Below are 18,181 nucleotides of genomic sequence, written 5' to 3'. Positions count from 1 at the left end.
CAAACCATTTGCTTTAAATGGAGTAACCTGCAAATTACCAAATAGCACATTAGCCAAAATAAAATCTACTAAACAATTGATGGCTATGATTCCCTTGTGAAGCATTTGGCTATCAGAGCCTAAGCTGTTGAGGTTAAATTATACCTCTTCACTGAGTCTAGAAGCAGAATTTTGTCACCCCACTATACATCATGAGCAGTATAGTCTCCAGGCAAAATATGCAAGATCATTGATAGTTACTCAAGTGCATTACGACTGAGGTTATACCATAACAAACCCTTAATAAGATTTTTTCATACAATTCTTTAATAATTAGCTGTTATATTATGACAAAACTATATTTTTAATTTAAAAATTGACTTTGGGGTCAGCATAAATGGAAAACACACATAATATTAATCGGATAGATTTTGTTTTCAACCCGCTATTAAAACTATCCAATGCTAAGAATTTTTTCGAGGCAGATTTGTAATATTTTAGGTCCTGTAGAAGTAGAGTAATCTGTCATCAATATATTTCTTAACCTGACTCAGATTTTGCAGTACAAACAACAGTCAGACTATTGACATTCACTGCTCTTTGATAACCAATTTCTGAGATACACACTGAGATGTGGAAAACTCTCTTTGCTTTGCTCTGAGCCTCCACATGCTTTACCCTATGAGTACCTCTCCTATTGATTCTCTATTAAAGTACATGAAGAGTCAGATTCATTATAATTCTCCATTAAATAACCACTAACTATGACAGAAATAGGTTGGTACTTAAGTATAAGTGATTTTTAACAGCATTATAAGTCTTAATTACAACTAAATAGCCTCTCTGACCATGAAAATTTATTTTTATAGAACTGTAATCTCATTCCTTCAGGATTCATTTATCATTAGAGTTATAAAAAATATTTCTTTTTTGCATTTCTGAAGATTTCTCTTACTGCCATTTTCTTCCTCTCTCTTTATTTTCATTTTATACATGACATTAGAATTAATTAAATACATTATTCATACTTCCGGGTATAAGAATGTCTGACCGTCAGTTTGAACTCCAATCTGATTCATTGAAGACAGCACACACTGGGTGGAACTTCATACTTCTTATCCCACTCCACTTGAGGCAAATTTCAGTCAATGGAAGTCCCTTGTATCAAAAGGGAAAGTACAGAAAGTACAAAATACAGAAAGTACATTCTTGCCTTACCTTGATTTAGTCTGGAGCATGAAAGCTCCGAGATTACCTTCCTACCCAAAGGCCACATCACCCTGTTACTATCATTTAACCTATAGAACATAGAACACAGAACAATACAATACAGTGCATGCCCTTCGGCCCTCGATGTTGACGCAATCTTTTATCTCTAAGATCAAATTAACCTACATGCCCTTCATTGTATTATCTTCCATGGGACAACACATTTATCCTGGGATAGGCTAAGCAAAGACACACCAGAGAATTCCAAAAGGCCTGGCACTCCAACCACAATGCCATAAACAAACACATAGATCTAGATACCACCTATCAACACCTCAGAAACGAACAGGAAATGACATCACCACAAACCCCAGGAACCCCATCCAGGCTTGGAGGTTGCCACTGATGATGTTACCTTGCCAGGTAATGAAATGTCTGGATATCAAACCTACAGCTCAGCGAGCAAACCTACACCCTATCTTCCATGTGTTGAGAGTGTGGTGCTCGAAAAGCACAGCAGGTCAGTTAGCTCAACTATCACTTTCAAATACCTTGCCCCCAGCCCCACCCCTCTCTCATTTATCTCACCACCCCCTCAGCTCTCAGCCTCATTCCTGATGAAGGGTTTTTGCCCGAAACGTCGATTCTCCTGCTTCTCAGATGCTGCCGGATCTGCTGTGCTTTCCCAGCACCACACTCTCGACACTAATCTCCAGCATCTGCAGTCCCCACTTTCGCCTATTATCTTTTATGCGCCTATCCAAGAGTTGCTTAAATGTCCCCACTGTATCTGACTCAATTACCAATTGGCAGTACATTCCATGCACCAAACAATCTCTGAGTAAAGAACCGACCTCTGATATCTCTCCTAAATCTTCCTCCAATTACCTTAAAATTATGCCCCCTCATGATAGCCATTTCCGCCCTGGGAAAATGTCTTTGGCTATCCACTCTCTATGCCTCTCATCATCTTGTACACCTCATTCAAGTCACCGCTCATCCTTCTTCTCTCCAATGGGAAAAGTCCTAGCTCCCTCAACATTACTTCATATGACACGCCCTCCAGTCCAGGCAACATCCTGGTCAATCTCCTCTGCACCCTCTCTAAAGCTTCCACATCCTTCCTATAATGAGGTAACCAGAACTGAACACAATGTTCCAAGTGTGGTCTAACGAGAGCTCTTTTGAGCTGCAGCATAACTTCATGCTAAAGGAAGCCAACACAACATAAACCTTCTTAACAACTCTATCAACTTTGATGGCAACTTTGAGGGAGCTATGGACATGGGCCCCAATCTACCTCTGTTCCTCCTCACTGCCAAGAATCCTGCCTTTAACCCTGTATTCGGCATTCAAATTCGACCTTCCAAAGTGAATCACTTCATACTTTTCCAGGTTGAACTCCATCTACCACTTCTCAGCCCAGCTCTGCATCCTGTTAATGTCCTGCTGCAACTTACAACAGCCTCCACACTATCTACCGGTCCACCAACCTTCCTGTCATTGGCAAACCTAGTAATCCACCCTTCCCACTTCCTCATCCAAGTCAATTATAAAAATCACAAAGCTCAGAGGTCCCAGAACTGGGACAAGATAGCCAGAGACTTTTTCCCTGTGGAACACGACTAATCTCCAAGCTCCAGGCTGAATACTTTCTACCATCTACAACCCTCTGTCTTCTATGGGCCAGCCAATTCTGCATCCAGACAGGCAGATTTCCCTGTATCCCATACCTTCTTACTTTCTGAATGAGCCTACTGTGGGTAACATAGAACATAGAACATAGAAGAATACAGCGCAGTACAGGCCCTTTGGCCCTCGATGTTGCGCCGATCCAAGCCCACCTAACCTATACTAACCCACTATCCTCCATATACCTATCCAATGCCCGCTTAAATGCCCATAAAGAGGGAGAGTCCACCACTGCTACTGGCAGGGCATTCCATGAACTTACGACTCGCTGAGTGAAGAACCTACCCCTAACTTCAGTCCTATATCTACCCCCCCTTAATTTAAAGCTATGCCCCCTTGTAATACCCGACTCCATACGCGGGAAAAGGTTCACACTGTCAACCCTATCTAACCCCCTAATCATCTTGTACACCTCAATCAAGTCACCCCTAAACCTTCTTTTCTCTAATGAAAACAGCCCCAAGTGTCTCAATCTTTCCTCATACGATCTTCCTTCCATACCAGGCAACATCCTGGTAAACCTCCTCTGCACCCGTTCGAGTGCCTCCACATCCTTCCTATAGTATGGCGACCAAAACTGCACACAATATTCCAGATGCGGCCGCACCAGAGTCTTATACAACTGCATCATGACCTCAGGACTCCAGAACTCAATTCCTCTACCAATAAAAGCCAGTACGCCATATGCCTTCCTCACTGCACTATTTACCTGGGTGGCAACTTTCAGATATCTGTGTACATGGACACCAAGATCCCTCTGCTCATCCACACTACCAAGTATCCGACCATTAGCCCAGTACCCCATCTTTTTGTTATTCTTCCCAAAGTGAATCACCTCACACTTAGCTACATTGAATTCCATTTGCCACCTTTCTGCCCAGCTCTGCAGCTTCTCTATATCCTGCTGTAACCTGCCACATCCTTCCTCACTGTCAACAACTCCTCCGACTTTCGTATCATCCGCAAACTTGCTCACCCAACCTTCTAACCCATCTTCCAGGTCATTTAGAAAAATGACAAACAGCAATGGTCCCAAAACAGATCCTTGCGGAACACCGCTAGTGACGGCACTCCATGAAGAAACTTTGCCATCAACTACTACCCTCTGTCTTCTTCCATCCAGCCAATTCCTAATCCAAACCTCCAACTCACCCTCAATGCCATATCTCCGTATTTTCTGCAGTAGTCTACCATGGGGAACCTTATCAAACGCCTTACTAAAATCCATATATACCACATCTACCGCTTTCCCCTCATCAACCTCCTTCGTCACCTTTTCAAAGAATTCAATAAGGTTTGTGAGACACGACCTGCCCTTCACAAAACCATGCTGACTATCCTTGATCACATTATTCCCATCCAGATGTGCATAAATCCTATCCCTTACAATTCTCTCTAAGACTTTGCCCACAACAGAAGTGAGACTCACCGGCCTATAGTTACTAGGGTTATACCTACTCCCCTTTTTGAACAAGGGAACCACATTTGCTATCCTCCAGTCTTCTGGCACTACTCCTGTAGACAAAGAGGACATAAAAATCAAGGCCAATGGCTCTGCAATCTCCTCCCTTGCTTCCCAGAGAATCCTAGGATAAATGCCATCAGGCCCAGGGGACTTATCTATTTTCACCTTTTCCAGGATTTCCAACACCTCTTCCCTACATACCTCAAAGCCATCCATTCTACTTATTTGTGACTCAGTATTCACATCGACGACAATGCCCTGTTCCTGAGTAAATACTGAAGAAAAGTATTCATTCAGTGTCTCCCCAATCTCTTCCGCCTCCACACGCAACTTCCCACTACTATCCTTGACTGGACCTATTCCTACCCTAGTCATTCTTTTATTCCTAACATACCTATAGAAAGCCTTAGGGTTTTCCCTAATCCTACCGACTAAGGACCTTTCATGTCCCCTCCTTGCTGCTCTTAGCTCTCTCTTCAGGTCCTTCCTGGCTACCCTATAACTCTCAATCGCCCCAATTGAACCTTCACGTCTCATCTTAAGATAGGCCGCCCTCTTCCATTTAACAAGGGATTCCAATTCCTTATTAAACCACGGCTCCCTCGCACGACCCTTTCCTCCCTGCCTGACAGGTACATAATTATCAAGGACACTCAATAGTTGCTCCTTGAACAAGCTCCACATATCATTTACACTCTTGCCTTGGAGTCTACTTTTCCAAGCCACACATCCTAAGTCATGCCTCACCGCATCATAATTTCCCTGACCCCAGCTATAACTCTTGCCCTGTAGTACACACTTATCCCTCTCCATCACGAGTGTAAAAATCACCGAATTATGGTCACTATCCCCAAAGTGCTCACCTACCTCTAATTCTAACACCTGGCCTGGTTCGTTACCCAGAACCAAATCCAGTATGGCCTCACCTCTTGTTGGCCTGTCTACATATTGTGTCAGGAAACTCTCCTGCACACATTGAACAAACACTGACCCATCTAACGAACTTGAGCTATAGCTTTCCCAATCAATATCAGGAAAGTTAAAGTCCCCCATAACAACCACCCTATTACTGTCACTCATCTCCTGAATCACCTTCCCTATCCTTTCTTCAATGATTCTAGGACTATTAGGAGGCCTGTAAAAGACTCCTAACAGGGTGACCTCACCTTTCCTATTCCTAACCTCAGCCCAAACTACCTCAGATGGCAAGTCCTCATCCATCGTCCTTTCCACCACTGTAATACTATCTTTGACAAGCAATGCCACACCTCCCCCTCTTTTCCCCCACCTCTGACCCTACTAAAACATTTAAATCCTGGAACCTGCAACAGCCAATCCTGTCCCTGTTCTAGCCATGTCTCCGTAATAGCCACAACATCGAAGTCCCAGGTACCAACCCACGCTGCAAGTTCACCTACCTTATTTCGTATACTTCTTGCATTGAAGTATACACACTTCAAGCCACGTTCCTGTTTACAGACACCCTCCTTGGAAATTGATGCCATGTTCCTAACCTCCCTACACTCCAGGCCCTGCACCCTGAAGCTACAATCTGGGTTCCCATGCCCCTGCAGAGTTAGTTTAAACCCCCCCCTTATCAAACACTTTGTTAAAATCCAGGTTCACCACATCCACTGCTCTACATTCATCAACATGTTTTGTTACATTATCAAAGAACTCAATAAGTTGATGGGACTGTGATATGTTTGGGCTGGGATCTAGTGGGAGCATCCCTTTAATAGACATGAACTAGGTAGCTTATTCCACTTTCACCCTTGGCATGCAAAGCATAGGCACTGTGGATGGGGCTCTGTTATGACCATTACATTTCTCACAGTTGCTTGTCCTGATCACAATGTGCCACTGAATCTTTTTAGCAGGTGCCACGCTGAAGTTAAATTGCCATAAGCAGCTGTTCAACAGCCCATGAAAGGTCTACGGGCAGCAGCCAATGCAATGAGCAAAATTCACCACAGACTATCAAGTCTGGGTCAAGCAGAAAACAACAATCTATGCCTAAAGATGGTGAGAAGTCATACTGACTGCTGCCTGTTCTCTCAAAATAAAGTGAAATAGTGGCTCAGCCAAAGTACAGAGGAAAATGATTATTCATTCCGTAAAACTGCAGCTTTCATGGCCACAATAACTCCCTTGATGCAATGTCAGGTTTAGCAAAAATGTTAGTCTGGCAGAATGGCTAAGTCAGTTTTATTAAATCTGATGCATTCAAAAAAATTAGTCCAATGATGAATAAAATGCCGATAGCATTTCATCCCAAAGCAGTTTGGTTTCTCTTAAGTATTTCATTTCTTTTGTTAGCTCCACTTGACAGAGGAATGTCTCGTGTTGAGAACAGCCCATATAAAAGTGGTGGCCTAATAAATAAAGCAATCAACAGAATTTTCTCTCTCTAACCATGACATTTCTCAGCAATGAAGTGAAAAATGAGTAGACACAAACCAGAATAACTTTATTCCTAATAATTTTTATGAGCTTTAAACTTCCATTGACCCCAGGCTACAATTGCAAGACTTTCACCTATTACAAATCATTGTGCATTTGGAAGGCTGTAATTTCGTACTACAGCTTGCTGTGAGATAGAATGCAGCTCTTTGCTTATCGATCCCAGCAATCATCCTCAGTCGGTTGCAGACATGAGTGTGTGGCTGTGTAACACTAAAACAGTAACAAAAATGGCTTAATTTGTCATCCCTGAGAATTATTTTGTGATAAAACTAAAGAATTATGGGGTGATACCACAGAGCAGAAGGCAATTTGGTCTATTATGCCTTTGACAGCTCTTTCAGAGTTCTCAAATCATCACACTCCCTTTAAGTGTTTTGTTTGTTCAGTTAGCCAATTATTGAAAATTATTATTAAATTTCCTTCCATTTTCCCTTCAGAAAATCGATTTTATATTAGCAATTCACTGAATAGCGTTGTTTCTCAATATTACCTCTGGGTCAATTGGCAATCATTTTCAATCTTTGTCCTTTGGTTATTAAACATTCTTTCTATCTACTCTACTATTCAAACATTTTGAATATCTTCAACTGACCACCTCTACTCTAAAAAGAACTACCCAAGATTCTTTAGTGTCTCCAAGTAATCATGATCTTTCACTCCTGGTAACATTCCAGTAAATCTCTTCTGCACTCTCTGATTGAAAGTCAGCATAGTCTCAGAAGCTGCTATCTTATTAAGGAGAGTAACAAACCTCAAACCTTGAGAGAGATTAACCTGAAGGTAACCATGTATCAAGTACGGTTGAGATGGCAGGGCTTTCATAGTGACCTGAGTTTTTGGGTGGTAGTCCATATTATAAACTAGCTGTCCATCCAACTGAGCAAATGTATCCAGTCTAAAGTGTGCTGATATTCTTCTGTAGTGTACTGAAGTGAATGCAATACCCCAGCTGAAATATAACCACCTTTTTTCACTGAGGTCAAGTATATCTTCTGAGCCTATCTGTTTCTTACCTTGTTGTAGAGGTAATGGTTCTGAAAGGGTTAATGTTACAGACAGCTTTAAGCTCCACCTAACCTGATGATGTCAGATAGTCTCAAATCAGGAAATCAGCAGACTAGCTCTAAATCTCAAAGAGGTCAGATGTGTCATCAATGTTCCCCCAATACAACTTCATGCTAAGATTGGATGATAAACTGTTATGTCTGTGCATACCCAGGAACAATCCACATTATTTAAGCAGAACCAGCATTAGAGAAGATCCCCAATACATTCCCAAGGAAAATTCAATTGACTTGAGTTTGACAGAACCTGCTTACATCAATGGGTGTCTCAATAATGTTACATTGATTTGGGGTCCCTGCCTTACCAAATCAGTAAACATGGCTGAAGAAACAGAAGCTGCAGCTTGCAGGGATGGAACAGCGTTGTTCCAGTTGCCTAACTTTCAAGATTAAAGGTATATTACAGACAGTTCTGAAGTACAAAGGATGTCAGTTAATGGAGAATGTATAAGTAATTCATAATCAAGAGACCTCACACTTGAGCAAGTTCTACCTTCAAACATCTTCAAAGGCTCAAACACTTCTCTGAGGAGAGTTATCCTAAATTTTTCACAGGGTTATTGAAACTCAACATTGAATACAGCATAATGTTAAAGAGAATGCTAAACTGTTATCTATCACCACATCCATGATGAATTTGCATCCCTCAATGAATCCAGTTCAAAAGCAGTTTGAAGGATTAATCAGAATATGCATCACTTTCCTGGTAACAAAACAAACCAAGCAGTGTTCAGGCATAGTTACAGCGCTGTATGTTGCTCAGACTATTGATCGAGTGGGTTTGTCATGAAGATGTGTTCGGAGCATTCTTTTGAGCAAAAGTTGGAAAATTACAGATTGATTAGCCTAACCTTGTTCGTAGGTAAGATCCTGGAATCCATTGTGAAGGATGAGGTTTCTGAATACTTGGGAGTGTGTGGTAAAATAGGGCAAAAACTCAGCATGGTTTCATAAAGGGGAGGTCAAATGGGATAGAATTCTCTGAGGAAGTAACAAGCAGGTTAGACCGAGGAGAGCTATTAGCTGTTTTCCATCTGGACTTCAAATGGGCCTTTGACAAAGTGCTGCACAGGAGTCAACTATGTAAGATAAGGGCCCATCATTTCAGAGGCAAGGTACTAGCATGGATAGAAGCTTGGCTGTCTGGCAGAAAGCAGAGTGTGGGGATAAAAGGGCCTTCTCAGGATGGCAGCTGGTGACAAGTTGTGTTGCGCAAGGCTCAGTGATAAGTCCACAACTTTTAATTTCTCCATTAATGATCTCAATGAAGGGACTGAGGCCATCCTAGCTAGGTTTGCAGATGATATAATGATAGGTAGAGGGATAGGTAGCATTGAGGAGGTGGGGAGGCTATAGAAGAATTTGGACAGATTAAGAGAGTGGGCAAAGAAGTGGTAGATGGAGCACAACGTGGGAAAGTGTGAGGTCATGCACTTTGGTAGGAAAAATAGAGGCATGGACTATTTTCTAAACAGGGAGAAAATTCAGAAGTCTGAAGTGTAAAGAGACTTGGGAGTTCTAGTCCAGGATTCTCTCAAGGTAAACTTGTAGGTTGATCCAATAGTTAGGAAGGCAAATGCAACAATGACATTTATTTTGAGAGGACATGAATATAAAAGCAGGGATATACTTCTGAGGAGCTATAAACCTTTGGTCAGACCACATTTAGAGTATTATGCGTAGTTTTGGGCTCCATCTCTCAGGAAGGATGTACTGGGCCTGGAGCGTGTTCAGAGGAAGTTCACGAATGAAAAATTTAACATATGAGGAATGTTTGAGGACTCTGGATCTATACTCAATGGAGTTTAGAAGGATGAGGGAGGAACTAATAGAAACTTGCAGAATACTGAATAGCCTGGACAGAGTGAATGTTGGGACAATGTTTCCATTGGTAAGAGAGACTGGGACGCAAGGGCACAGACTTGGAGTAAAGGGAGGACTTTTTGAATGGAGATAAAGAGAAACATCATCAGCCAGAGAGTGTTGAATCTATGAAATACACTGCCACTGAAGGCTTTGGAGGCCAGGTCATTGAATATATTTAAGATGGAGATAGATAGGTTCTTGATTGTAAAAGGGATCAAGGGTTACGGGGAAGAAGTGGGAGAATGGGGTTGAGAAACTTATCAGCCATGATTGAATGGCAGGACAGACTCAAAGAGCTGAATGGTCTAATTTCTGCACCTATACTTTATGGTCTGATGCTCTTTTCATCATTCCTCTTCACTACAGCTAGATATTATAAATAAGTTACAGGGAAACTTGTGTATTACAAAGTGTGGAGCCAGAACTCAAGCATCAGTATGGCCACAAAACTCAAAGCAGATTGAAAACTTCATAGCTGACTGTGACAGTTGCATTATTGACACACCTGAGCAGCAAGAGTTACTTAATGCCCAATATTTTCCTCACCACACAATGGGAACAAGTGAGAACAGTTTGACGGGTGGTCTTACCTTCTTGCTGTTGATGATTTTCTCAGTCAATACTGGTGAAAACATTATATGCTTTGATTACAGAGGCAGTTGTCAGGATCTTGCATGAAATAGGTGTTACACATCGGATTTCTGATGTCATCGTATCACACAATGGACACCAATTTGGTAATGGGTGTTTCAGTCATTTTGCAGCCACTTCTGGACTTGAATGTACAACAAATTTGCTGAAAGACTAACACTCAAATTAGAAAGCTAAGTGTGGGGTCCAGACAACTGAATTATTTTTGATGAAAAATGTTGGCTTTTATATTGCCTTGTTGAACTCTTGGCCTCCTTCACTCCTGTGTGACTCATCGCTGATGTGTAGAAAACTGAAAATTCAATTCCTTTGCCAACCACATGGGTTGACACCATATTTGAGTCCATAGGGCTATACGAATTTTTGTGTACAGGAGTAAGCATACATGGACCAGCATGCTACCTACTATAATACATATCACCAAGCACAATGATTGCACACTTCGACCAAAGCCATTGGCAGTGGGCAGGGATGGAGAAACCTTAACAGAAAGGGTATGGTCATCTGAGAGGAAACAGACCAGCAACAGGATCTTGGCTCTACAGCTGACTGTGTCGAAAGTATGACACTGGAAAAGCACAGCAGGTCAGGCAGCATTCGAGGAGCAGGAAAGTCGATATTTGGGCTTATGCCTAAACATCAACTCTCCTGCTCCTCGGGTGCTGCCTGACCTGCTGCTTTTCCAGCACCACACTTTTCGACTCTGATCTCCAGCATCTGCAGTCCTCACTTTCTCCTTCTACAGCTGAAAGTGTTGTATGGAGGACTGGCAGGAACCTTTTCTCTGCGTGGAACAATCATTCACCAAGACAAGGACAAAGCCAATAAGGACCACCATAACACTGACCATCTAAAAACCATACAAGCTCAAAGTCAGAATCATGGTCAAGGCCAGGATCAAACTTAACAGTCTCCAAAACAAAGACCTACCAATTTTGCAACTCTGAAGGGAATGCATTCGGAAAGAATTGTGCAAAGCCCAGGTTGCATTCATTTGTGAAATTAGAGCCCTGGGTGAAGTTGGGATAGTGGTAAATGTAATTATATATGTATAAATGTGAACTGTCGGCAAAAACTTCTGGAAGATGTTGTATGAGGTTCTGAATGGATTAAAGTTGGAGATTGCATTAAGCTCCTACTAACCTGATATTTTCAGATATAGTTGGGAAACTCAGGAGAATAGTCCTGAATCTCACAGAGGACAGATGTATGCATCCTAATAGTCATAATAGCAACATCAAAAAATGCACCTTGTATCCAATTGCTATCATGCAATAAACTCCATCCTATTAAAACAGAGCTTCTTTCTGTAAAATTCACTAGTAATTGTTCTTCTACCACAGATAATGAAATAGGTCCATCAACCCAATTCAGGAAAGAGGATTGGGAGCAACAAATACCAAATGCCTGTAACTCATCATGAGCCAAAGAATCACTTTATCATTTTAACAGCTGTCTTGACTTATCCTGCTAACATTTATACTCATGCCTAGTACCATTCCAGTATATCCCTTCTACACCTATTCTTAAGCCTTCACACCCATCCTAAAGTTATAAATTGATCTATCAGAATCGCTGTTATAAAGTGACAATGCTATGGTTTTAAGAGGTATATTTTGTCCTGGTTTCCTTTATGAAGAAAGTTTGAGACAAAGGTTATAAGCAGTATGTTGAAAGCCAATGAAGTAAACAGCTTGAGAGTCCTTGGGTTGTTTTTTAAAGTTGGAACAACAGAAGCAGCCAGAATGGGTGGGGGAAGCTCTTATGCCTCTCTCTGTTACAGCTAAAAAGTAGGGTTCGCTTCTAAGAATGTAAGTCAATCTATTTTATTGAATTTGCCTTTGCCAAGGGTATATTAATGGGAATTTACAATATTGGAACAGCTAATAAGTATTAGTTAATATTGATATTATTATGTTAAGCATTTTGATAGAGTTACAGATATGCCAATTCTTTGATGTTTATTTTAACTGTAGTGAAAAAGTAAGGTGTGTTTTTGCTTAAAGTCAAATAGTTTGACCAAACGAATTGCATCTGGAACACAATGCCTTACACTTACATTTAAAATAAGAAAAAGTTATGGTCTAGACTATCTTCTTAATATAGTTTGTGGAGATTTGGTCTAGTCCACAAATTTTCTTCAATAGCCCCACAGTGGAGACATTTTATTTTGTAGTGTGATGTGTCTTATCCATTAGTTGTTTGAAAAGTGTAACTCATTACAGAAACATTGCTTTTATTATGCAATGCAAAATTGATTTGAAAAGGTTATATTGCAACATCTTATAAACAAAGAGAGAACTGATTAGGAATGATCTTCAATAAGAATCATGATCTTCAATAAGAATTGGATGCCACCAATTGCCTGAAAAACACTAAACGATATTTGCAACTGGTTTGAGTTCACGTCTTGCATGAAAACAGGTAGATATTTAGTGCACAGTTACTCATTTGTGAATTTGTAAAACTGTCATTATTGTTAGTCACCAGAAATCAATCAGTTCAAGACCAGCCACTTTGTAAGTAATGTTCTCCATGCTCAATAAAAAACTTCAATGAGTATAAAATACCACATATGCAAGGCATTGCAAAGAGAGTGAAAGAAGGGGGAGGAAGAACAAATTTGTATATCACCTTTCACAACACCAGGATGCCCAAAGTGTTTTACAGCTATATATTTAAAGTGTACTCAGGAAACACAGCAACTTATGCACATTATGCACACATAACAAATTCCCAGAAACCAAAAAATGGGTGTATGCAAATTGGATGTATTTTGAACAAATTTTAAATACTTTTGATGTGAATTTTGTTCAATAAGTTGATACATTCTCCAAGAACAGATTCATTCAATGTATGGTAATTATCAATCTTATTTTTCCACACTAGAACATTTGAATAATAGCTATTGTTGGAATATTGTAAATGAGGCAGTTAATTAACAAACACCAAACTTCAACAATCTGTAATAGAGTAATGACCAGATAACCCATTGGTTGAGGGATGACAGTGACCCAGAACATTATATCTGCTCTTTTAATGGAAGGATTGAAATGTTCAACATCAGTCTTGTTTTAATGTGTCATCTGAAAGATAGAATCTCTGTCAGCAAAGCACCACCTCAATAATGCACTTGTCAGCTTGGATTTGTGCTTAAAGTATGCAGTGTAACTGGAGGACAGCCCACAACCCTCTAACTGAGAGTTGTGCGTGGTACCACTGAACCAAGGCCAGTATGAAAAACCTTATATATCAGAAACTGAGAAAAATAACTTTTCATGTCATTCAAGACAATGTCATGAAGTATAAACTCAGCCAGTGTATAATGAAAGCTGAACTTTGAAACTGAATTTGATTATTTGCATATTATACACTGAATAATTTATTTGTAAACAATACTTCTACCAATCTCTTGGATTGTCAAATTGTATCTTAAAAAGCAACATAATGCAGATGAAGTGATATTGAATATGATTGTGAACTTTGAGTTAAAGGAAATATAATAATCCAAGTTTAATTTTCTGCTGTACCAGGTTACTGATAAATACTTGTTGTATAGGGACTTGGAAGGGTTTGAAAGGGTTAATACAGTTGAGAGTCATAAGTATAACTCTCCACGATGATGTCACTTGGACTTGTGAGCATAGCAGCTGAGGACCTCAAAGGAGAGAGATCTAATGTTTGGTTCTCCTGTATGTCTCTCTGACAATGTCCATTACATCAATGCAACCCATAATTAGTTGCTAACATATCGTAAATCATGTCTTGTTAACTACAAATGACTCTTCCAGTTAGACAAAGATTGGGTTTTCTTCTGTCATTCTAAATCAAGCAGGTCCTGTAGTTACCTACACTTGAAAAGGGTGGAGGCAGCAACATCCATCATGAACAGCAGCTCATAAAAAGGTAAAGTCATCATAGTCCTGCTGGACCAGAGGGTAGCTTTCACAGTAGAGACATTTGGTGGTGGTTTAGCCTAAGGGTCAGCATACCTCGAGTGAGGGGAGAGATTGAGCCAGGACAGGAATTGAGCCCACAATACTGGTGTTACTCTGTGTCATAAATCAGCTGTCTAAGCAACTGAGCTAACCAATCCCCAGTTCATACACTGTGTGAGCTGACATGTCTATGTTTTATGCATACACTGATATGACGGAGAAAAGAAATGCAGTACTAGATCAAGCCATCTAAAAGATCCCAAATTCAAAACGGGTTTGTGCCAAATTAATTGAATTGTAAATCGGTTTACAACAGGTGTTAGGAATTGTTTAACTATGGAATGGAAAATCAGACAGATTGCTGACTGCAGTCCAGAGACTTCTACTAGAAAGATGCAGATGTAAATATTGAAAACAGTAGGACTTGATTTAGCTGGGATGTTAACAAATTAAAATGCAGATACTGTATGTGTGAAACCATACAAGAAGAATAATTAGAATGGAAGGAAAATAGAAAAGAAAATGTATGACAGCTTAAGAATTATAGACTACATGTATAAAAGTACTGGAGAGTGTAAATAGTTGGGTTTTCTAAACATTAGTTATGTAAGTATTAGCCATATTGTTTGCGGAAGATAAGGATATCTGGGTTCGGAAGTAGCTCTTTCCAACCATCCCATTACATGCAACTTTTTAAACAATATTTGGAAGTTGGACCACCTTGCTGTCAAGATTAAGGAAGATAGTTGGATGGTGAGTGAGGTAACGAACTTGGAAGAAGAGGTGAAATGAGGTGAATTTTTTTCACGTTTGGCTACGAACTACATCTTATAAACACGCGGATTGCAAAGAATATTAAAACCAATTGTTCAATCCTCATGAGTGCTTCAGAAAAGTTTCATTTAAACAAATATTTACTCAATATTGGAGGTCCCATGGCCTATTGAACAATATCTGGACTGGTTCTGACAACATGACGAGCACCATGTTCCAAACGAGGCCCTGTGGGAATATATATCCAGTCAGTAGTGATAATGTAGTTGATGTCTTCTCTGTTGTTTTTCATTTGAAATTAAATATAATTATCAAGAAAGTAAATGTCCATGCCCTCTGGCACTGGCAACAGAACACTTCACAATCTATGCAATGTGACAGGGTTGTTCAAATTCGCTTGAAAGGAATGGAAGCGTACCACCCATATACATGGCCAAGCTACTGAATGAAATTGTAGTGCATTGAAATATAAAATAAATGCCCCTGAGTATTCAGCTCTTTGCAGAGTCTTCTGCCCACACTTTTCATTGTATAGCATGTGCTAGCTGCATTACGGTAGCTTTCTAAGATTGAATGAAGTAGCATTGATGAAACTCGACAGGTCCAGTTCATTTCTCAATTTATAATTTTCTTTGACTAATATAGATCACAATATGACAAAGGCAAAGACAACAAAAGACAAGAGAAATGCACCACTGTCATTATGAAAGGATTAAAGGGAGAGAGAAAAAAAAAGAAAGTAAACAAAAGTTTAGAAATAATCTGTTATTCCCAAAATGAAGCTTCTCTCTAAAGGAATGTATATCAGTGACAGGGTCACAATATTGTAAGTCCAGGTGTTGATTTTGGGGTTTTATGATCAAAGTTACCTGGAATAGGCAGTTGATGATTTGTAGCAACTTTCTGATTTTGAGTTTAAGAAGTAGCAGTTTAGATATAACACGTTAATTAATTGGACAAATTAGATATATGACTGTGACAGATGAATTGGAGATGCTGGTGCTGGACTGGGGTGTACAAAGTTAAAAACCACACAACACCAGGTTATAGTCCAACAGGTTTAAGTGGAAGCACTAGCTTTCGGAGCACTGCTCGATTCCTGTTTATATATGTTATTTTGGGTGTCATTTATCTATACTGTGACAGTCAACTGTATCGACCCTCTCAACTAATGACCATGGACAGCTGTCACAATTGCTGTCCACTGGTCTTCCTCAATTTGAAGGTTAGATTTCTTGCCATCTTGGAACACAACCTTCTTATTTTTGAAAAACATTGCAGTCAGGGTGGCGTGGCATTGGATAACTCTTATGTTTATACTTGTGCAAGCTAGTTACCACTGTAACATGCTTAAATAAGGTTTCATGCTTACACAAGAAATACCAAATATGTAATACTGAGTGAACACAAGATTAATAGTGACTCTAATCTCCAATGTCCACACAATCTTGGAATGTGACTTATTCTAGTAAACATCAGATTACAGAATTAGCTTCATAAAGTACAATGGGCAATGAATTAGAAGCTCTGAATTAAATCTGATGACACCCATGCCCTATCATTCTTGGATGTACATCTTACAAACAGATTACCATTCACTCTCATTTACACCAACTCTCATTTATTATATGTGTATAGTAGGGAAGCAAAGAGTAACACCATTAACCCTACTTTTCCATAGAAAACCCACCTAGCCTACACATCCCTGGACACTATGGGCGATTTAGCATGGCCAAACCACCTAACCTGCACATCTTTGGACTGTAGGAGGGAACTGGAGCACCCAGAGGAAAAGTGGACACGGGGAAAATGTGAAACTCCAACAGACAAGTGTGGAATCAAACGCGGATCCTTAGCATTATGAGGCAGTAGTGCTAACCACTGAGCCACTGTACTACCAGAGCAGCAGTACCCAATGTAGCAATTCCTGGGTTTTCCTGGGGAAAACCCAGGAAGGGGAAGGCATCTTCAAATTTTGAGCAACAGTAAAGCTCGCTGTTTCATGTTGCTCCTATGCAATAACAACACAAGTGGGGTTTGCCATCAACAGGATCTTGCCGTTAAGCCAAGAAGACATTCTGAAAATCACAAAAATAAATGATATGGTAGATGAACGTCAGTGCTGGTGTGATGCTGGTTTTTTAGGCAGACCTAACTCAAAGCCTGGCAGATCATATCAACACCGTATCTTTCAGCTGTTCACAGCAAGCAAGGTATTCATTGTGCACACCAGCCTGTGCAAAATGTCCTGATGAGTGCATAATAAAAAGTTTTGACAAAATGCATCTTCATTCAATAATATTCAAGTTCTGTACTGCAAAGTGACTATTTAATAAAAGACCATTTGAAGTCAGCCAATGTCACACTACAATGCATCTTTAAGCCTATTGAAACTGATGAGAGAAAATGTATCTGCAAATGACTTTCTGTGAGTATTTAATACAATCTATGGACTGAACTGCATTATACTGTCCATCTTTCTTCCCACTATCCACTCCACCCTCTACTCCGACCTATCACCATCACCCCGCACCTTCATCTACCTATCGCCTTCCAAGCTACCTTCCCCCAAGCCCCAACCCCCTCCTGTTTATCTCTCATTCCCCTTGGGCCCCTTCCACATTCCTGATGAAGGCGACTCTCCTGCTCCTCGGATGCTGCCTGACCTGCTGTGCTTTTCCAGCACCACACTTTTTGACTCTGATCTCTTGCATCTGCAGTCCTCACTTTCTTCCTGCATTATACTAATGTCAACCAAGATAGTATATTCCAATAATCTGAGTGTATCTCGGAATGAATGATCAGCTAATATTTCTGATCAATACCCAATTGCCTAAGGTCCTTGTGACCTACAGCTTGCATATAGAAAATTGCATCTTATAGCCATCCAGTATTCCCAGGCTGACAGTCTCCATGTGTGAATATTTTATGAGGTATCAGCAATAGTAACATAGCTCACCAGCAATCGCACAAATGTTGACTATCTGGAGAATGATCTAAGGACACTTGGCACCTACAGAACTATACCATAAAGGAAGTTAACTAACATCAAGGGAAAGCAGGAATGGAGAAAACAG

The 18,181-nt window shown here is 40.3% G+C and overlaps 1 long non-coding RNA gene across 1 annotated transcript in view; it reads right to left on the bottom strand.

The window, feature by feature from the left end:
- Positions 1–15,296: 15,296 nt before the first annotated feature.
- The window catches only part of LOC148142273 (uncharacterized), a 107,170-nt gene continuing 104,285 nt past the window's right edge, over positions 15,297–18,181 (bottom strand). Inside the window, exon 3 of the long non-coding RNA XR_015752102.1 lies at positions 15,297–15,332. This is a non-coding gene — a long non-coding RNA (uncharacterized LOC148142273). The remainder of the gene's footprint in view (positions 15,333–18,181) is intronic.

The sequence above is a fragment of the Chiloscyllium plagiosum genome, unplaced genomic scaffold (assembly GCF_037043375.1).
Source record: "Chiloscyllium plagiosum isolate Xiang-an unplaced genomic scaffold, Cpla_swu_hap1 HiC_scaffold_29, whole genome shotgun sequence".
Taxonomy (NCBI): domain Eukaryota; kingdom Metazoa; phylum Chordata; class Chondrichthyes; order Orectolobiformes; family Hemiscylliidae; genus Chiloscyllium; species Chiloscyllium plagiosum.
Note: the sequence above shows the minus strand (reverse complement) of the source record. Positions and strands in the feature narration are given on the sequence as shown.